Source organism: Bombina bombina, chromosome 1, assembly GCF_027579735.1.
Source record: "Bombina bombina isolate aBomBom1 chromosome 1, aBomBom1.pri, whole genome shotgun sequence".
NCBI classification, from domain to species: Eukaryota; Metazoa; Chordata; class Amphibia; order Anura; family Bombinatoridae; genus Bombina; species Bombina bombina.
Genome location: NC_069499.1, coordinates 698,377,854 through 698,400,476, shown reverse-complemented (window position 1 = coordinate 698,400,476; position 22,623 = coordinate 698,377,854).

The following is a 22,623-nucleotide window of genomic DNA, read 5'->3' as shown; positions in this document are numbered from 1 at the left end:
ATATTATAATAACGATATTAACTATATTAACCCTAATATAATTAGGGCTAATATAGTTAATATATATAATATAATAACTATATTAACTATATTAACCCTAATATAATTAGGGTTAATATAGTTAATATAGCTGGCGGTGTTGGGGGATTAGATTAGGGGTTAATGTGTTTAATATAGGTGGCGGCGGTGTAGGGGGATTAAATTAGGGGTTAATATTTTAATAATATTAAAATAGATGGCGGCAGGGTAGGAGCTCACTTTAGGGGGTAGGTAAGGTAGATGGCGGCGGGGTAGGGGCTCACTTTAGGGGGTAGGTAAGGTAGATGGTGGCCGGTAGGGGCTCACTTTAGGGAGTAGGTAAGGTAGATGGCGGCGGTGTAAGGGGCTCACATTAGGGGGTATGTAATGTAGCTGGCGACGGTGTAGGGGGATCACATTTGGGGGTTATACTTTTAATGTAGGTGGCGGCGGGGTCCGGTAGTGGCGGTTTAGGGGTTAAACACTTTATTAGGAATTGCGGCGGGGGATCACGGTTGACAGGTAGATAGACATTGCGCATGCGTTAGGTGTTAGGTTTTATTTAGCAGATCGCGGTTGACAGGTAGATAGACATTGCGCATGCGTTAGGTGTTAGGTTTTATTTAGCAGGTAGTTTAGGGAGTTACGGGGCTCCAATAGACAGCGTAAGGCTTACTACGGCTGCATTTTGTGGCGAGGTGAAAATGGAGTAAGATTTCTCCATTTTCGCCACGTAAGTCCTTACGCTGTATATTGGATACCAAACTGCGCGGGTTTGGTATACCTACCTATGGCCCAAAAAACTACGGGCGAAGGCAGAAATATACGAGCGTAACTTCTAGGTTACGCCATATATAGGATACCAAACCCGCGCAAAATTCAGCGTCGCCGGCTTTTGCGGGCGACGCTGCATATCGGATCGGGCCCCTGATGGTTTCGCAAAGAAACAAACATGTGCAACTATTGCTTCCTAGAAACAACTTTAAACATTTTGAGCCGGATCACAAGTGTAGTGCAAAACATTGCTTTCACAAGGGCGATGTTTGCATTCAATTTTGTAATACCAACGCACACAAATGTTCACTGGTATTACAAATTAGGTGCAATGCAAACGTGACCTCTTATTTGCATTCACAAGAGCGCTTCCATAGGCTTAAATGGGAGCCTCATTCTCATGCTGTCAGACACAGCATGAGAACCTAACACAGCGAAGGGGGTAAGTCGTGCAGTGGTGGGAAGCAGATTTAATTATATATGTAAATTAATATATACATACAGTGGGTATTGTAAAGAATCGCCCGCCTTGAAAATAATCACATTGTATTGCTTTGCAGCCTGAAATAAAAACAGTTTTTTTATCCAGTTGTATTCACTCAGTGCAACTTATAACATCCAAGTGAAAGATATAACACCAACATGTCAAGCAAAAATAAAGACAATAACAAAAACAGAATCACTGAGTTGGAAAAAGGATCACCCCCTTGTGTCAGTATTTTGTTTAATCACCTTTTGCTTTCATTAAAGCCTTTAGTCTGGTGGGATATGTACAGACTAATATATAGATTTGCAATATTTGCCCACTCTTCTTTGCAGAACTACTCCAGTTCTGTTATATTTGATGGTGACCGTTTTGGGGGATTAACCCTATATCACTATTTAGTATCACTAGTTGAATATAGTTGTTCACATTTGATTTGTCTATTTTTGACACACTTTGTTCCCGTTTTTCTTCCCCTAGTTCCAACATATTAATTTAGAGAAACGATTCACAACGTATTTTACATCTCAAAAATTTTTCAATTTCTTTTTTCACACCATCTTTTTTGATATACTTTAGGCGCACCTTATATTTATACTTTTTGTATAATATAATCAAAAAGTGAGCGTAGAGCAAAATTGAGCTCCATAACGCACTCCAATACCAGCGCTGCGGTGAGCGGCGGTAAGCTGGTTTTACGTGCTCGTGCACGATTTCTCCATAGACATCAATGGGGAGAGCCAGCTGAAAAAAAGCCGAACACCTGCAATAAAGCAGCGTAAAGCTCCGTAACGCAGCCCCATTCATTCCTATGGGTAAAATAAATTTATGTTTACACCTAACACCCTAACATGAACCCTGAGTCTAAATATCCATAATCTTACACTTATTAACCCCTAATCTTCTGCCCCCGACATCGCCGACACCTACATTATACTTATGAACCCCTAATCTGCCGCCCCCAACATTGCCAACACCTACATTATACTTATTAACCCCTAATCTGCCGTCCCCGACATCGCGGAAACCTACATTATACTTATTAACCCCTAATCTGCCGCCCTCGATATTGCCAACACCTACATTATACTTATTAACCCCTAATCTGCTGCCCCCAACATCACCGCACCTACCTACATTTATTAACCCCTAATACGCTGCCCCCAATGTTGCCGCCACTATACTAAAGTTATTAACCCCAAAGCCTAAATCTAACCCTAATCCTAACACCCACTAACTTTAATGTAATTAAAATAAATCTAAATAAAACCTACTATTCATAACTAAATAATTTCTATTTAAAACTGAATACTTACCTATAAAATAAACCCTAAGCTAGCTACAATATAACTAATAGTTACATTGTAGCTAGCTTAGGTTTTATTTTTATTTCACAGGCAAATTTGTATTTATTTTAACTAGGTAGAATAGTTAGTAAATAGTTATTAATTATTTAATTAATAATATTTAACTAGTGTTTCTGATGCGGGAGTGCGACGGTTTAGGGGTTAATATATTTATTATAGTGGCGGTGATGTCCGGAGCAGCAGATTAGGGATTAATAATTTAGTTTTATTATTTGCGATGCGGGAGGGCCTCGGTTTAGAGGTTAATAGGTAGTTTATGGGTGTTAGTGTACTTCTTAACACTTTAGTTATGAGTTTTATGCTACAGCTTTGTAGCGTAAAACTCATAACTACTGGCTTTTAGTTTACGGTATGGATCTTGGCGGTATAGGGTGTACCGCTCACTTTTTGGCTGGACAGGCAGACTCAAAATACCGACGCAAAGGAAGTCCCATTGAAAAAGGACTTTTTGAAAGCTGCGGTAATTACATTGTGTACGGCCAAAAAAGTGTGCGTTGCCCTTAAACCTGCAAGACTCGTAATACCAGCGGTAGTGAAAAAGAGCCATAATGCTGGTTTTTCACTCATACCACAAAACTCGTAATCTAGCCGAATGTTAGCTGAGCTCATAATACCCAATGTAAAACTTGTAACATGTTCAGTAAATTACTATATATGTGGGTAGCAGGAAAAAGGAGGGTTATATTACTATGCTTTTATAGATAAATTGAGTCTGTCTACAACTCCGTGCAGGAATCATTATGTAGATAAAAAGGCTCCCAGAAGATTTGTATCAATAATAAACAAAGTGAAGGACATCAAACAACTATCAATGTCTACTTTTAATAAGAGCTGGTGTCTGCGTGTCTCTTGCAGGGTACCATGAATTGTACAAATATAGGTGCAAACAGTTAAGGTGTCTGAGAGTTGTTGCCGGTAAGTCTTCATCATGTATCCCTTTAGGATCAGTCATGTGACCACGGGTCAGCCAGAGCTCTCTCAATCAGTCCTTGTCCTACTCAGTGTTGATAGAAGTATGGACAAGTATTAGGCATGCCGTAACATATAGTGCCCTTTGAGAAGAGATTACCCTGCTCCGGTTTTGAGGGTTATTTGAAGCACCTTACCCTATTCCGGCTCGCAAAACGATACATTTCTCTCTGGCATGGCATGGATAACTCCTAGGGGATTCAGGCAGGGGATGTCGCCTCGCACACAACTTTAGCCATGTCATAACATCCAGTATCTCACTGGATGGAACCTTATTTTTTGATGGAAGGTTTCCATTATTTGCATTCTCCTCAGTACTGATGGCAGTGTGCGCTGTCATCTTTAGGCCACTGATTCTACTCTTTCCATTCCTCTTCATCTGCGATACATCTAGGTGAACTGCGCGATGCCGCACAGACACCGTGTGGATGGTGGAGGGCTGCAGGGTATTACACTGCTCGCACACATCTGATTGTACCTTCATCTAAGGCTGAGGGATCCATATCCCTGTCTTATACACTTCCTCTGCATCTGGAGCCGCGTCTCCTCTCAAGTGTGCAGGACTAGTTCACAGTGACTCACTACCTCCTCAGTTTCTCCTGCCAGCAGTGCATTAAATCGCGGGGCCATGGCGGCTCTCAGTTCCCCAATAAGAGCTTGCTGATGGTTATCCAGGGAGAGCGGTAGGTTGCGCAGTGCAGATACAATTTGTTTCTCCATAGAGTATCTTAGGGGAGGTTAAATTGTAGAGTTGTATCTCTGTTGAGAGAGATAATGCGTAGGTGTCCCCTAATATGGCGACTTACTTCTTTCAGCGGACCCGGTAAGCTGGAAAGCCTTTGTACTATTGTGTTAAAGGGACAGTCAAGTAAAAAAAAAACTTTCATGTTTCAAATAGGGCATGTAATTTTAAACAACTTTCCAATTTACTTTTATCACCAATTTTGCTTTGTTCTCTTGGTATTCTTAGTTGAAAGCTAAACCTAGGAAGGATCATATGATAATTTCTAAGCCCTTGAAGGCCGCCTCTAATCACATGCTTTTGTATTTGCTTTTCACAACAGGGAAGAGCTAGTTCCTGTAAGCCATATAGATAACATTGTGAGCACGCCTGTGAATTGTGGCAGACACTGCACTAATTGGCTAAAATGAAAGTCAATAGATAATAAATAAAATGTCATGTGATCAGGGGGCTGTCAGAAGATGCTTAGATGCAAGTTAATCTAAATTAAACTGTGGTGGCTGTGCAAAACTGGGGAATGGGTTATAAAAGGATTATTTATCTTTTAAAACAACAACAATTCTGGTGTTAACTGTCCCTTTAACTGCTCTGCAGTATTGTCCCATACCCAATGGCCTGTGTTCCCAAACTTGTTTGAAGCCAGGAATGGGAGTTTAAGAATACTTAACGTGCCAAAAATAAAAAGTTTATTGATCAAACGATAAGAGCTCTAACATGGCACTTATTGCTGCTTTGGCTGTTGACTCCGCCTCTCGTCCTAAATGTTAATTATTCAGATAGAGCATGCAATTTAAACAACCCCTCATTGGCTTATGTTATTTTGCATACTTTCTTCTCTTGGTATCCTTTGTTAAAAAGCATACCTTGGTAGGCTCAGGTGCAGCAATGCAGCACTGAGATCTAGCTGCTGAAGGATGGCGGCTCATGTATGCCTCTTGTCTGTGGCTGATATGTTCAGCTAGCTTCCAGTAGTGTATTGTTGCTCCTTCAAAAAAACATAATTTATGCTTACCTGATAAATTTATTTCTCTTGTAGTTTATCCAGTCCACGGATCATCCATTACTTATGGAATATATTCTCCTTCCCAACAGGAAGCTGCAAGAGTCCACCCACAGCAAAGCTGCTATATAGCTCTTCCCCTAACTGCCATATTCAGTCATTCGACCGAAAACATGCAGAGAAAGGAAAAACCATAGGGTGCAGTGGTGACTGTAGTTCAAATGAAAAAATTACCTGCCTTAAAGTGACAGGGCGGGCCGTGGACTGGATACACTACAAGAGAAATAAATTTATCAGGTAAGCATAAATTATGTTTTCTCTTGTTAAGTGTATCCAGTCCACGGATCATCCATTACTTATGGAATACCAATACCAAAGCTAAAGTACACGGATGATGGGAGGGACAAGGCAGGTACTTAAACGGAAGTTACCACTGCCTGTAAAAAACCCTTTCTCCCAAAAATAGCCTAAGAAGAAGCAAGGTATCAAATTTGTTAAATTTGAAAAGTATGAAACGCAGACCAAGACTCCGTCTTGTAAATCTGTTCAACAGAAGCCACATTTAAAAAAGGCCCAAGTGAAAACCACAGCTCTAGTAGAATGAGCTGTAATCCCTTCAGGAGGCTGCTGTCCAGCAGTCTCATAAGCTAAATGAATTATGCTTTTTAACCAAAAAGACAGAGAGGCTGCTGAAGTCTTTTGACCTCTCCTCTGTCCAGAATAGACAACAAACAAGGTGAACGTTTGATGAAAACTGTAGTAGCTTGTAAGTAAAACTTTAAAGCACAAACCACGTCCAATATTGTGTAATAGACGTTCCTTCTTTGAGGAAGGATTAGGATACAAGCATGGAACAACTATCTCTTGAGTGATGTACTTGTTAGATACCACCTTAGGAAAAAACCCAGGTTGGTACGCAGGACTACCTTATCCGTACGAAGGACCAGATAAGGAGAATCACATTGTAACACAGATAACTTGGAGACTCTACGAGTCGAGGAATTAGCTACCCAAAAGGAACTTTCCAAGATAAAGATTGATATCTATGGAACAAAAAAGGTTCAAACGGAACTTCTTGAAGAACCTTAAGAATCAGGTTTAAGCTCCATGGCGGAGCAACAGTTTTAAACACAGGCTTGGATCTAACCAAAGCCTGACCAAATGCCTGAACGTCTAGAATACCTGCCAGACGCTTGTGCAAAAAAATAGACAGAGTAAAAATCTGTCCCCTTTTAAGGAATTAGCTGACAACCCTTTTCTCAAAAACATCTTGGAGAAAAGATAATATCCTGGGAATCCAGACTTTACTCCATGAGTAACCCTTGGATTCATAACAATCAGATATTTACACCATATCTATGTTCAATTTTCCTAGAGACAGGCTTTCATGTCTGTATTAAGGTATCAATGACTGACTCGGAGAAGCCATGCTTTGATAACATAAAGCGTTCAGTCTCCAGGCAGTCCATCTCAGATTGATTCTATTTAGATGGTTGAAAGGACCCTGAGGTAGAGGGACCTGTCTCAGAAGCAGAGACCGTGATGGAAAGGATGACATGTCCACCAGATCTGCATACCAGGTCCTGCGTGGCTACGCAGGCGCTGTCAAAAACACCAAAGCCCTCTCCTGCTTGGTCTTGACCTCCGGAGGAAATCCCACTCCCCCCCAAGAAAAGTCTGATGACTTAGAAAATCCACCTCCCAGTTCTCAACACCTGGGATATGGATAGCTGATAGACAAGAGTGAGTCTCTGTCCAGTGAATTATTGTAAGACTTCTAACATCGCTAGGGAACTTCTGTTCCCTCTTGATGGCTGATGTAAGCCACAGTCGTGTATATTGTCCGACTGAGTATGATGTACCTCAGAGTTGCTAACTGAGGCCAAGTCTGAAGAGCATGGAATATCACTCCCAGTTCCAGAATATTTATTAGAAGGAGGGTCTCCTCCTAAGTCCACTATCCCTGAGCCTTCAGGGAGTTCCAGACTGCATCCCAACCTAAAAGGCTGGCATCTATTGTAACAATTGTCCCATCTGACCTGCGGAAGGTCATACCCTTGGACAGATGGACCCGACATAGTCACCAGAGAAGAGAATCTCTGGTCTCTTGGTCCAGGTTTAACAGGGGGACAAATCTGTGTAATCCCCATTCCTCTGACTGAGCATGCATAGTTGCAGCGGTCTGAAATGTAGACGTGCAAACGGTACTATGTCCCTTGCCGCTACCATTAAGCCGATTTCATTCATGTACTGAGCCACCGAAGGGCGCGGATGGGATGAAAAAACACGGCAGAAATTTAGAAACTTTGACAACCTGGACTCCGTCAGGTAAATTTTCATTTCTACAGAATCTATCAGAGTCCCTAGGAGGGAAACCCTTGAGATTGGGGATAGAGAACTCTTTCCTTGTTCACTTTCCACCCATGTGATCTCAGAAATGCCAGTACTACGTCCGTATGAGACTGGGCAATTTGGATGTTTGACGCCTGTATCAGGATGTCGTCTAAATAAGGGGCCACTTCTATGCCCCACGGTCTAAGGACCGCCAAAGCGACCCCAGAACCTCCATAAAGATTATTGGGGCTGTAGATATCCCAAAGGAAAGAGCTACAAACTGGTAATGCCTGTCTAGAAAGGCAAACCTGAAAAACGATGGTGATCTTTATGCATCACAATGTGAGGATAAGCATCCTTCAAATCCATTGTAGTCCTCTATTGACTCTCCTGGATCATAGTTAAGATGGTACGAATAGTTTCCATCTTAAATGACGGAATTCTGAGGCATTTGTTTAAGATCTTTAGATCCAAAATAGGTCTGAAGGTTCCCTCTCCTTGGGAACCACAAACAGATTTGAGTAAAAACTCTGTCCCTGTTCCTCTCTTGGAACTGGATGGATCTCATACACAATGTAAGAATGCCTCCTTCTTTATCTGGTTTGCAGATAATTGTGAAAGGCGAAATCTCCCCTTTTTTGGGGGGGGAATCTTTGAAATCCAGAAGATATCTCTGGGATATAAATTCCAATGCCTAGGGATCCTGGGCATCTCTTGCCCACGCCTGGGCGAAGAATGAAAGTCTGCCCCCTATAGGATCCGTTACCGGATAGGGGTCCGTTCCTTCATGCTGCCTTAGAGGCAGCAGCAGGCTCCTTGGCCTGCTTATCTTTGTTCCAGGTCCGATTGTCTCCAGACCGCCTTGGACTGAGCAAAAATTCCCTCTTGTTTTGCCTTAGAGGAAGAGGATGCCACACCTGCCCTGAAGTTTTTAAAAGGCACGAAAATTAGACCTTTTTTTTTTTTTTTTTTTTTTTGGCCCTTGATTTGGACCTATCCTGAGGAAGGGCATGACCTTTTCCTCCAGTGATATAAGCAATAATCTCCTTCAAACCAGGCCCGAATAGGGTCTGCCCCTTGAAGGGAAGTTATGTAGCTTATTTATTAAAGTCACGACAGCTGACCATGATATAAGCCATAGCGCTCTGCGCGTCAGTATAGTAAAAAACAGAATTCTTAGCCGTTAGTCTAGTCAAATGAACAAGGCATCAGAAAACAAAGGAATTGGCTAGCATAAGCTTGTCAAATATATTCATCCAATGGAGTCGCTTAACTGTAAAGCCTCATCAAGAGACTCAACCCAGAACGCCGCAGCAGCAGTGACAGAAGCAATGTATGCAAGGGGCTGCAGGATAAAACCCTGTTGAATAAACATTTTTTATCCATTGGATCTAAAAAGCACAACTGTCCTCGTCAGAGGTAGTGGTACGCTTAGCTAGAGTAGAAACTCTTCTCTCCACCTTAGGAACTGTCTGCCAGAAGTCCCGTGTGGTGGTAACTATTAGAAAACATTCTTCTAAAAAATAGGAGGGGAAGAGAACGGCACACCTGGTCTATCCCATTCCTTATTAAAAAAATTTTTAGTAAACCTCTTTAGGTATTGGAAAAACATCAGTACACACCGGCACTGCATATTATTTATCCAGTCTACACAATTTCTCTGGCCCTGCGATTGTACACATTCATTCAGAGCAGCCAAAGCCTCCCTGAGCAACAAGTGGAGGTTCTCAAGCATAAATTTTAAATGTAGAAATATCAGAATCAGGTTAAATCATCTTCCCTGAGTCAAAAAAAATCACCCACAGACTAAGCATATTGTGAGGTAGTATCATACATGGTTCTTAAAGCGTCTGTATGCTCTGTATCTACCCCCAGAGCTAACTGCTTTCCTTTAATTTCAGGTAGTCTGACTAATACTGCTGCCAGAATATTATTCACCACCTTTGCCATGTCTTGTAAAATAAACGCTATGGGCGCCCTTGATGTACTTGGCGCCATTTGAGCGCGAGTCCCTGAAGCGGGAGTCGAAGTGTCTGACACGTGGGGAGAGTTAGTCGGCATAACTTTCTCCTCGACAGAATCCCCTGGTAAAAGAAACGCTATGGGTGCCCTTGATGTACTTGGCGCCATTTGAGCGTGAGTCCCTAAAGCGGGAGTCAAAAGGTCTGACACGTGGGGAGAGTTAGTCGGCATAACTACCCCCACGACAGAATCCTCTGGTGATAATGTTTTTAAAGACAAAAAATGATCTTTATTGTTTAACATGAAATCAGTACATCTGGTACACATTCTAAGATGGGGTTCCACCATGGCTTTAAAACATAATGAACACAGAGCTTCCTCTATGTTAGACATGTTAGAACAGACTAATAATGAGACTAGTAAGCTTGGAAAACACTTTAAATCAAGTTAACAAGCAAATATATAAAACGTTACTGTGCCTTTAAGAGAAACAAATTTTGTCAAAATTTGAAAAACAGTGAAAAAAAGGCAGTAAAACAAACAAAATTTTTACAGTACATGTAATAAGGTAACAGAGCATTGCACCCACTTGCAAATGGATGATTAACCCCTTAATGCAAAAAACAGATCAAAAAAACTACATAGACGTTTTTAAAAACAGACACAACAAACTGCCACAGCCAACAGTGGGAAGCTTCAGTTAACTGTTTCTATGCAAAATTTAAGCCAAACATATGTTAAAAAATGATTAAACATGCCAGCAAACGTTTTAAAACACATTTTTACAAGAGTATGTATCTCTATTAATAAGCCTGATACCAGTCGCTTTTACTGCATTTAAGGCTATACCAACATTACAGTGTTATCACCAATGTACGTTAAAAAACGATTAAACATGCCAGCAAACGTTTTAAAACACATTTTTATAAGAGTATGTATCTCTATTAATAAGCCTGATACCAGTCGCTATCGCTGCATTTAAGGCTTTACTTACATTACTTAGGTATCAGCAGTATTTTCTTAGTCAATTCCATTCCTAGAAAAATATTTTACTGCACATACCTTATCTGCAGGAAAACCTGCACGCCATTCCCCCTCTGAAGTACCTCACTCCTCAGAATGTGTGAGAACAGCAAATGGATCTTAGTTACGTCTGCTAAGATCATAGAAAAACGCAGGCAGATTCTTCTTCCAAATACTGCCTGAGATAAACAGCACACTCCGGTGCCATTTAAAAATAACAAACTTTTGATTGAAGAATAAACTAAGTAGAAAGCACCACAGACTCTCACAACCTCCTATCTATGTTGAGGCTTGCAAGAGAATGACTGAATATGGCAGTTAGGGGAGGAGCTATATAGCAGCTTTGCTGTGGGTGGACTCTTGCAGCTTCCTGTTGGGAAGGAGAATATATTCCATAAGTAATGGATGATCCGTGGACTGGATACACTTAACAAGAGAAATAATAAATAGTAAATTGGACCCTGTTCCAGGCCATTAGAATTTTTAAAATATGTCATGACTCTTAACATGTTTTCTAAATAAACAATTAATTCCAATACAATAAAAAACTTGGTTCTTGCACAGTTTTCAACAGCTTTGCCAATACTTTGCATTGAAACAAATTGGAAGCCCTTTTAAAGCCTTTGGCAGGAATTTTTTACATCACTTAGCCTTTATCTCTAGAAAATTGGACCATATACCTTATTTGGTTATACTTTAGGAACCTATTCTCGGGGCTTGATGATGTAAGCATCACCTGCTCAAAGCTACTTTTTCTTGCCGACTCTTGCAGGGCTGTCCCAGTGGAATGATTGTGAAAAAGGGGCAGCCCCTGTGAGTGGCGAGATGGCTCCTATTGAAAGTAATGGAGCTCGCTGGATAGGAACACTTCACTCCTTAGAGCGAAGTTAGCAGGGAACAGGGGGAGCACTTTAAAATTAAAATCCTGCAGCCAATATAACTCACATTACGCTGCTTTCTGTATAGAGCATCTTACAGTCGCCTATATTTTCATATATATGTGTTTCTCTATTAGGTTTATAAGTATATTGAGTGTTTTGAGAAAAGCTCCCAACATTTTAGTTGGCGAGAAAAAACTGTGAGATTTGCAGTGCGAAAATCTTTATAAAATTATGCTGGGATTAGAGAGACATTTTCATATACACCCATCTTCAGCCCATTTTACAAAAAAACAATTACACTTTGCATTTTGTATTAATAAGTACAAATTTCTGTGTGATTTTTGCACATCCAGTGCGCTAAAATTACGATTTACGCCGGGCATAGTTAATTAGATTTATTCCTGTGTAAATTACACACAAATTTTTACGTTTTTTTTGTTAAAATACAATTTTTGGTGAAGAATTTTTGTTACAATTTTTGATGCACCTTAACAATACAATTTTTTCCTGATTATTTTTGTGTGATTGGGTCAAATATTTGTTTTGCATGATGTTTAAAATACATATTTTATTGTGCATTTTTCATATGGAAATGCAGTATACTCCCCTTAGTGAGACACTCTGTTTTCAGGGTAAAAAGTGGCTTTAGATCATTCCACCAGGGAAATAGAAGATACTGGCGAGCATTCATTAATAATCTAGCCAGCCCAGAGAGCTTTTAATCATCAAGCCCTTGGTAAGTTAGCTAGTAACATGAGGAATCTTATGTTTCTAAATTAGTTTGGTGCTTGTGATAGGAACATTCTATGTCCGGTAATTAAATATTAAAGGGATAATGTACTGTAATTAAAGGGACAGTTGCCAGTACCCAATATGGCCCCAATAAGGCAGAGGGGGAGGGTTAGGAAGCTGTTTTGGGAGGGATCAGGGAGGTTGTGGGCTAAGGGGGGGATCCTACACAACAACATATGTAAATATGCTAATATATATTTATATATATATATATATATATATATATATATATATATATATATATATATATATATATATATATATATATATATATATATATATATAAAAGATACCTTTTATTTTAGTACTGGCAGACTTTCTGCCAGTACTTAAGATGGCAGGGACAATTGTGGGGTGGGGGAGGGAAGAGAGTTCTTTGGGAGGGATCAGGGGGTCTGATATGTCAGGTGGGAAGCTGATCTCTACACTAAAGCTAAAATTAACCCTGCAAGCTCCCTACAAGCTACCTAATTAACCCCTTCACTGCTGGGCATAATTCATGTGTTGTGCGCAGTTGCATTTAGTGGCCTTCTAACTACCAAAAAGCAACGCCAAAGCCATATATGTCTGCTATTTCTGAACAAAGGGGATCCCAGAGAAGCATTTACAACCATTTGTGCCATAATTGCACAAGCTGTTTGTAAATAATTTCAGTGAGAAACCTAAAGTTTGTGAAAAAGTTGACTATTGTTTTTTAATTTGATGGCATTGGGCGGTGAAATGGTGGCATGAAATATACCAGAATGGGCCTAGATCAATACTTGGGGTTGTCTACTACACTACATTAAAGCTAAAATTAACCCTACATGCTCCCTACAAGCTCCCTAATTAACCCCTGCACTGCTGAGCATAATACACGTGTGGTGCGCAGTGGCATTTAGCGGCCTTCTAATTACCAAAAAGCAACGCCAAACCCATATATGTCTGCTATTTCTGAAAAAAGGGGATCCCAGAGAAGCATTTACAACAATTTGTGCCATAATTGCACAAAATGTTTGTAAATGATTTCAGTGAAAAACCTAACATTTGGAAAAATGTAACGTTTTTTTTTTTATTTGATCGCATTTGGCGGTGAAATGGTGGCATCAAATATACCAAGATTGGCCTAAATTAATACTTTGGGTTGTCTACTACACTAAACTAAAGCTAAAATTACCCCAAAAAGCTCCCTATATGCTCCCTAATTAACCCCTTCACTGCTGGACATAATACACGTGTGGTGCGCAGTGGCATTTAGCGGCCTTCTAATTATCAAAAACCAATGCCAAAGCCATAAATGTCTGCTATTTCTGAACAAAGGGGATCCCAGAGAAAAATGTACAACCATTTATGCCATAATTGCACAAGCTATTTGTAAATAATTTCAGTGAGAAACCTAAAGTTTGTGAAGCAATTTGTGAAAAAGTGAACTTTTTTTTTTATTTGATCACATTTGGTGGTGAAATGGTGGCATGAAATATACCAAATTGGGCCTAGATCAATACTTTGGGATGTCTTCTAAAAAAATATATATACATGTCAATCGCTATTCAGGGATTCCTGACAGATATCAGTGTTCCAATGTAACTAGCGCTAATTTTGAAAAAAAAAAAATGGTTTGGAAATAGCAAAGTGCTACTTGTATTTATGGCCCTATAACTTGCAAAAAAAGCAAAGAACATGTAAACATTGGGTATTTCTAAACTCAGGACAAAATTTAGAAACTATTTATCATGGGTGTTTTTTGGTGGTTGTAGATGAGTAACAGATTTTGGGGGTCAAAGTTAGAAAAAGTGTGTTTTTTTCAATTTTTTCCTCATATTTTATAAATATTTTTATAGTAAATTATAGGATATGATGAAAATAATGGTATCTTTAGAAAGTCCATTTAATGGCGAGAAAAACAGTATATAATATGTGTGGGTACAGTAAACGAGTAAGAGGAAAATTACAGCTAAACACAAACACTGCAGAAATGTAAAAATAGCCCTGGTCCCAAACGGACAGAAAATGGAAAAGTGCTGTGGTCATTAAGGGGTTAATGTACACTACTGTTACACCAGATATGAGTTGCACTGGTGTGACACTGGAGGAAACTGACTGCTATTATTTCACAGTCAAAAAAGTGTTGTTTTTTTTAAATGTACACTACTGTTACACCAGATATGAGTGGTGGCACTGGGCAAGTGGGCACAGTATACGCTGTGAGCCTGACACACACGCTGGCAGGCAGACAACTGCAATTAGATTACACAGGAAAAAAAAAAAGCAGACTGATGTTCTAGCCCAAAAAGGGCTTTTTAGGGTGCTGTCCTTACAGCAGAGATCAGATGAGTCCTTCAGGACTGTAGTGGACCCTGAATACACTAGCCTAGCTATTGATTTCCCTATTAAATCAGCAGCAGCTACACTGTCCCTCCTCTCACTAAGAATGTAGCTTCTGAATGAATCTAAAATGGATGCTGTCCAGGAGGTGGGAGGGTCTGGGAGGGAGGGTCTGCTGCTGATTGGCTGGAATGTGTCTGCTGACTGTGAGGTACAGGTTCAAAGTTTTACTCAATGATGACGAATAGGGGGCGGACCGAACATTGCATATGTTCGCCCGCCGCGGCGAACGCAAACAAGCTATGTTCACCGGGAACTATTCGCCGGCGAACTATTCGCGACATCACTATTTACCCTTTTTGGTTTAGAACCCTGGGTAGCAGTTGCTGATAGATGGCTACATTTCCTTATCTTATTTCTCATAGTTTACTCAAATATCAATACAGAGAGAAATCGAAGGAAAATTAACATTTTAGTATATCTTTGTCACCTCCCCACCACCACCACTAGGAGCATGGTTTTATCTATAATTTATGGAATTTCTATAGCCAGGACTTAAATTACTAAAATGTTCAGTATAGAATGGATACAACAGGTAAAATCAGCTAATACAAATGACAAAATAAAGGTAAAGTAGTTGGTTGTAAACAATTTGATACAATCTAGCAAATACAACAATGCATTGTGAACCCATCAAAGGAGAAAATGCAATATTATTTTGGTTTGAATCGTATATATTGGTAAATAAAAACAAGTAAAACATTTTACCATGCCCTTTCACATGTGATTCTTCCTAGTAATCCTAATTAAAAGGATCCACACAAATAAAATAATAATAGCACACTAACGGCTAGATTTAGAGTTGGGCGGTAGCCGTGAAAACCAGCGTTAGAGGCTCCTAACGCTGGTTTTTACCGCCCTCTGGTATTTGTAGTCAGTCAGGAAAGGGTCTAACGCTCACTTTCCAGCCGAGACTTTTCCATACCGCAGATCCCCCTACGCCATTTGCGTATCCTATCTTTTCAATGGGATCTTCCTAATGCCGGTATTTAGAGTCGTGGCTGAAGTGAGCGTTAGAAATCTAACGACAAAACTCCAGCCGCAGAAAAAAAACAGGAGTTAAGAGCTTTCTGGGCTAACGCCGGTTTATAAAGCTCTTAACTACTGTGCTCTAAAGTACGCTAACACCCATAAACTACCTATGTACCCCTAAACCGAGGTCCCCCCACATCGCCGCCACTCTATTAAATTTTTTTAAACCCTAATCTGCCGACCGCACGCCGCTGCCACCTACGTTATCCCTATGAACCCCTAATCTGCTGCCCCTAACACCGCTGACCCCTATATTATATTTATTAACCCCTAATATGCCGCCCCCAACGTCGCCGCTACCTACCTACACTTATTAACCCCTAATCTGCCGACCGCTATTATAATAAAGTTATTAACCCCTAATCCGCCTCACTAACCCTATAATAAATAGTATTAACCCCTAATCTGCCCTCCCTAACATCGCCGACACCTAACTTCAAGTATTAACACCTAATCTGCCGATCGGAGCTCACCGCTACGCTAAAAAATTTTTTAACCCCTAAAGCTAATTCTAATCCTAACCCTAACACCCCCCTAAATTAAATATAATTTTATTCTAACAAAATAAATTAACTCTTATTAAATAACTTATTCCTATTTAAAGCTAAATACATATCTGTAAAATAAACCCTAATATAGCTACAATATACATTATAATTATATTGTAGCTATTTTAGGATTAATATTTATTTTACAGGCAACTTTGTATTTATTTTAACCAGGTACAATAGCTATTAAATAGTTAATAACTATTTAATAGTTACCTAGTTAAAATAATTACAAAATTACCTGTAAAATAAATCCTAACCTAAGTTACAATTAAACCTAACACTACACTATCAATAAATTAATTAAATAAACTACCTACAATTATCTACAATTAAACCTAACACTACACTATCAATAAATTAATTAAATACAATACCTACAAATAAATACAATTAAATAAACTAACTAAAGTACAAAAAATAAAAAAGAACTAAGTTACAAAAAATAAAAAAAATATTTACAAACATTAGAAAAATATTACAACAATTTTAAACTAATTACACCTACTCTAAGCCCCCTAATAAAATAACAAAGACCCCCAAAATAAAAAAAATGCCCTACCCTATTCTAAATTACAAAAGTTCAAAGCTCTTTTACCTTACCAGCCCTTAAAAGGGCCCTTTGCGGGGCATGCCCCAAAGAATTCAGCTCTTTTGCCTGTAAAAAAAAAACATACAATACCCCCCCCACATTACAACCCACCACCCACATACCCCTAATCTAACCCAAACCCCCCTTAAATAAAACCTAACACTAAGCCCCTGAAGATCTCCCTACCTTGTCTTCACCATGCCAGGTTCACCAATCGGTCCAGAAGAGGGTCCGAAGTCTTGATCCAAGCCCAAGCGGGGGGCTGAAGAGTGACGTCCATCCTCGGGCTGAAGTCTGGATCCAAGCGGCGGCTGAAGAAATCCATCATCGGGCTGAAGTCTTGATCCAAGCGGGCGCTGAAGAAGTCCATCATCGGGATGAAGTCTTCTATGAAGCAGCATCTTCAATCTTCTTTCTTCCGGAGCCATCATCTTCCAGCCAACGCGGAACATCCTCTTCTACCGATGCCTACTCGCCGAATGACGGTTCCTTTAAATGACGTCATCCAAGATGGCGTCCGTCGAATTCCGATTGGCTGATAGGATTCTATCAGCCAATCGGAATTAAGGTAGGAAAATTCTGATTGGCTGATGGAATCAGCCAATCAGAATCAAGTTCAATCCGATTGGCTGATCCGATCAGCCAATCAGATTGAGCTTGCATTCTATTGGCTGATCGGAACAGCCAATAGAATGCAAGCTCAATCTGATTGGCTGATCGGATCAGCCAATCGGATTGAACTTGAATCTGATTATGTCATTTAAAGGAACCATCATTCGGCGAGTAGGTGTCGGTAGAAGAGGATGTTCCGCGTCGGCTGGAAGATGATGGCTCCGGAAGAAAGAAGATTGAAGATGCTGCTTCATAGAAGACTTCATCCCGATGATGGGCTTCTTCAGCGCCCGCTTGGATCAAGACTTCAGCACGATGATGGATTTCTTCAGCCGCCGCTTGGATCCAGACTTCAGCCCGAGGATGGACGTCACTCTTCAGCCCCCCGCTTGGGCTTGGATCAAGACTTCAGACCCTCTTCTGGATCGATCGGTGAACCTGGCATGGTGAAGACAAGGTAGGGAGATCTTCAGGGGCTTAGTGTTAGGTTTATTTAAGGGGGGTTTGGGTTAGATTAGGGGTATGTGGGTGGTGGGTTGTAATGTGGGGGGGGGTATTGTATGTTTTTTTTTTTACAGGCAAAAGAGCTGAATTCTTTGGGGCATGCCCCGCAAAGGGCCCTTTTAAGGGCTGGTAAGGTAAAAGAGCTTTGAACTTTTGTAATTTAGAATAGGGTAGGGCATTTTTTTATTTTGGGGGTCTTTGTTATTTTATTAGGGGGCTTAGAGTAGGTGTAATTAGTTTAAAATTGTTGTATTTTTTTTCTAATGTTTGTAAATATTTTTTTATTTTTTGTAACTTAGTTATTTTTTATTTTTTTAATTTAGTTAGTTTATTTAATTGTATTTATTTGTAGGAATTGTATTTAATTTATTTATTGATAGTGTAGTGTTAGGTTTAATTGTAGATAATTGTAGGTATTTTATTTAATTAATTTATTGATCGTGTAGTGTTAGGTTTAATTGTAACTTAGGTTAGGATTTATTTTACAGGTAATTTTGTAATTATTTTAACTAGGTAACTATTAAATAGTTATTAACTATTTAATAGCTATTGTACCTGGTTAAAATAATTACAAAGTTGCCTGTAAAATAAATATTAATCCTAAAATAGCTACAATATAATTATAATTTATATTGTAGCTGTATTAGGGTTTATTTTACAGGTAAGTATTTAGCTTTAAATAGGAATAATTTATTTAATAAGAGTTAATTTATTTCGTTAGATTTAAATTATATTTAATTTAGGGGGGTGTTAGGGTTAAAGCTAGACTTAGCTTTAGGGGTTAATAAATTTATTAGAGTAGCGGTGAGCTCCTGTCGGCAGATTAGGGGTTAATACTTGAAGTTAGGTGTCGGCAATGTTAGGGAGGGCAGATTAGGGGTTAATACTATTTATTATAGGGTTATTGAGGCGGGAGTGAGGCGGATTAGGGGTTAATACATTTATTATAGTAGCGCTCAGGTCCGGTCAGCAGATTAGGGGTTAATAAGTGTAGTTAGGTGGAGGCGACGTTGGGGGCGGCAGATTAGGGGTTAATAAATATAATATAGGGGTCGGCGATGTTAGGGCAGCAGATTAGGGGTACATAGGGATAATGTAGGTGGCAGGGGTGTACGGAATGGCAGATTAGGGGTTAAAAATAATATGCAGGGGTCAGCGATAGCGGGGGCGGCAGATTAGGGGTTAATAAGTGTAATGCTAGGGGTGTTTAGACTTGGGGTACATGTTAGGGTGTTAGGTGCAAACGTAGGAAGTGTTTCCCCATAGGAAGCAATGGGGCTGCGTTAGGAGCTGAACACGGCTTTTTTGCAGGTGTTAGGTTTTTTTTCAGCTCAAACAGCCCCATTGTTTTCTATGGGGGAATCGTGCACGAGCACGTTTTTTAAGCTGGCCGCGTCTGTAAGCACCGCTGGTATCGAGAGTTGCAGTGGCGTTAAATTATGCTCTACGCTCCCTTTTTGGAGCCTAACGCACTGAAAACCCAGCCATTCTGTGAACTCTAAATACCAGTGGTATTTATATGGTGCGGGGGAGGGGGCGGAGCCAACTGCTAACATGGACGGCTGTTAATCTCTTGAGCTCTGCTCACTAATAAGCTAAAGGGTCCTTCTATTTCCTAATATTTGCCTAATTTCTATAGTGATTACCTTCTGATGGCTCCTAACCTACGCTGAATCTAATTTGCATCGTTTCAGAAGCGTTTATCCCTGCTACAGCTATAAGTTTGAATTCTGTAAGAGTAACGATCTGAGGCCTCCTAAACACCCTGAACATGGAGACTTCCTACTCCACAATACGAGCCTTATTAGAACGCATGCATACTAAGATGGACGATCATTATGAGGAATTTGTTGCTGTGTGCAGTGGTAAAGACAGAGATACGCTAACTTTGCCTAAAGAAGATACAGCTACTGGGGCCCAGATTGAAACACCTCCATGCCACTTTGAATCGAGGAAGAAGGTTACACTGCTCCTGGCGGCAGAAGATTGCGAAGCAAGGCAGTTGATTATGAAAACGATTTCCAAATTGGCGTTAGTGTATTGTGAGGGTCCTGAGGTGCTGCCCGTTAATTATGCCTTCCCAGCACCCTGCACTACCAACCTATGCCTAGTGCAGCCTAAAGCTCCCACATATACTGGGTACCTGGAACCCCATGACAGTCTTGGCAGCGCTGATCAACATGGCGGTGTAATGATCCCCGTTTCTCCTACAAGCACAGCTGTCTCAATGGTGACCGTCTCATACCCAGATGGCTCCCGGTCAGCACTTCTGCGGCTACGATCTACCACTAAAAGAGTAGTAGGACAGTCTCCTCTTATATGCGGATCACTTACCAACATAAGCAACGTGACCCGGAGGCCAGATCCTGTTTTCCTCATGTGGTATGTTTTCTTCAGATTCGTTTGGATCTTTATGGCTTCTGATTATGATCCGGCTCATTTACAAAATTGGAGAGTGGGTTATTTCCCGGACTGCCTTATATCTCTGAGGTCTGGAGTGGGTTAGAGTGGATTTTGAGACTTTGCCGTAAAAACCCCAACACTGACACCAGTCTCACTTCCAGGGTTATATCTTTGATGTTTTTGATCTTCTGCTACTGGGATATGTTTAATATCAGCCTAACCGTCCCCCAGTGTATTGGAAATGTTGATTAACAAGAAATCTCCCAGCCACACGATGGAGGACAGTTAATTTCTTTTCAAGACCGTTGTCTCCAGAGCCTTACATGACTTCAGCTAATTATTTCAGAGAACAGTTTTTGCTGAATTAAGATTTTCTTTGCTATAGTCCACGTCCATCTGAGAGGTTTTTCTGTTCTTTTTTTTAATCTCCCTAATTTTTTTTTTGCTACAGGCCTGTATAACACTCTGAATCACTCCTTTTCAGTTTTATACTTTACTAGTTTATTGCTTACAAAAGTTTGACTGAGTTATATACTCCCATAGATTATAGTCACAGGAGGCCACACAAATTTACTTTATACGTCTCCTGTAACTACTAGTTATGTCTGTGTAGTCTTTCTTTATCTTCTCATTTCTAGGTTTATTTCTAGCCCATAGCTACATTATAGACACAGACAGTCACCCCATTTTACTGTCTATCACTCTTATGTATCTAGGTATCATATAGCCCAATATTAATGTGCACTTGCCTCTAGATACTGCAGAATAACTTTAGGTGCCAATGTTTTGCTGTGATCCACCTCTTTTATTTTGTATCCTCTTTCAGACTATAGGGTTCAACTGCTATATGCCTTTATTATTTGTAGGGGACTATATAATTTACCTCTGCAGTTGCAGTTCTTTAGATGTACAGGCAGGATCCTTATTATTAACAACTAAAGTGACTCTTGTATTAACTGCATATTATAGGCAGTTAGAGGATAGTATAGATAGAAGGTTTGTTATGTACACTGTTTGGGATACTTTTTTAATCTCTTAGAGAGTCCTTCATGCAATATAACAGCCTGGAATAGCATCTATACAAAAATATGGGTTTCTACCATTAACATGGCTGCTAAATAGGTTTATGCCTTTTTGCTCTATACGTTAGATGTTTATTTCATATCTCTAACTTATGGCACTGTTATTCTTTACCTTAGCGTCTACCTTTCTATGTTGTCCTACTCAAACAATATTATATGAGTTACATATTATGTTCATAGATATAAATCCAAGCCATATCTCAGGCAGATGGAAATGCTGCACTATTATATTGTATTTTATTTAGTTTGACAAAGCTAGACGACATGTGCCTAAATGGTTAACCCCTATAACTTATGCCAGTATAACTGTCTTATATTTTCAGTGTTATTAACTATATATGTTTAACTATTTTATGTATTTAGCGTTATTAATGGTTCATTATGTTATAGACCCCCCCTCAGCACTATAATCCATGATCCCTCCAGCTAACAGTATGCATAAATTATAATAACCGCCTGACTGTATATTTTCTCTCATGTGCCCTTACATTCGTAGATGCCAAATACCATATGTCATTTGCTGACTCTTCGATTTATCACTAATTCTCTAGTAACTATCTTAGGGGTCCTTTTACATCCCCCTTCTCGTCCTTTCATAAGGCTCCGCCCCTCCACACTCCCCCATATTTCAATAGCGGTGCTTACCCGCTGAATCTCCTCCCCCCCTCACGCCTTTGAAGCTCAAAAACTTCAGTTGCTCATTTACTTCTTCCATTACTAACTCGGGTCCATTAGTGACCACTCCATAGGCTATTTTTCCTCTAGACTATATTGTGTTATCTGAGGAAATTAGTGAAGAATATAATAAAAACAAAAATAGAGGTTTCTAACATATACCTAGCACAATGCTATATTGTTATTTCATGTATAAGAATAACTACTGTAAATTTGACGCTGTTGTTGTTTTTGATGTATGATATTCTTTATCGTTTGTATTTACCAGCATAACCTCAATAAAAAAAAAAAAAAAATGGTGCGGGGGAAAAAAAGCACGCGTAGCTAACGCACCACTTTGGCCGCCAAACTCTAAATCTAGCCGTAAAGTGCCTTTTGTCCACCTTTGTCTTCTCTCATAGACCTAGAATATGAGTGAAAGACTTGAGCAACCACGCTTTTTCCTCATGCTCTGCATCAGTTGGG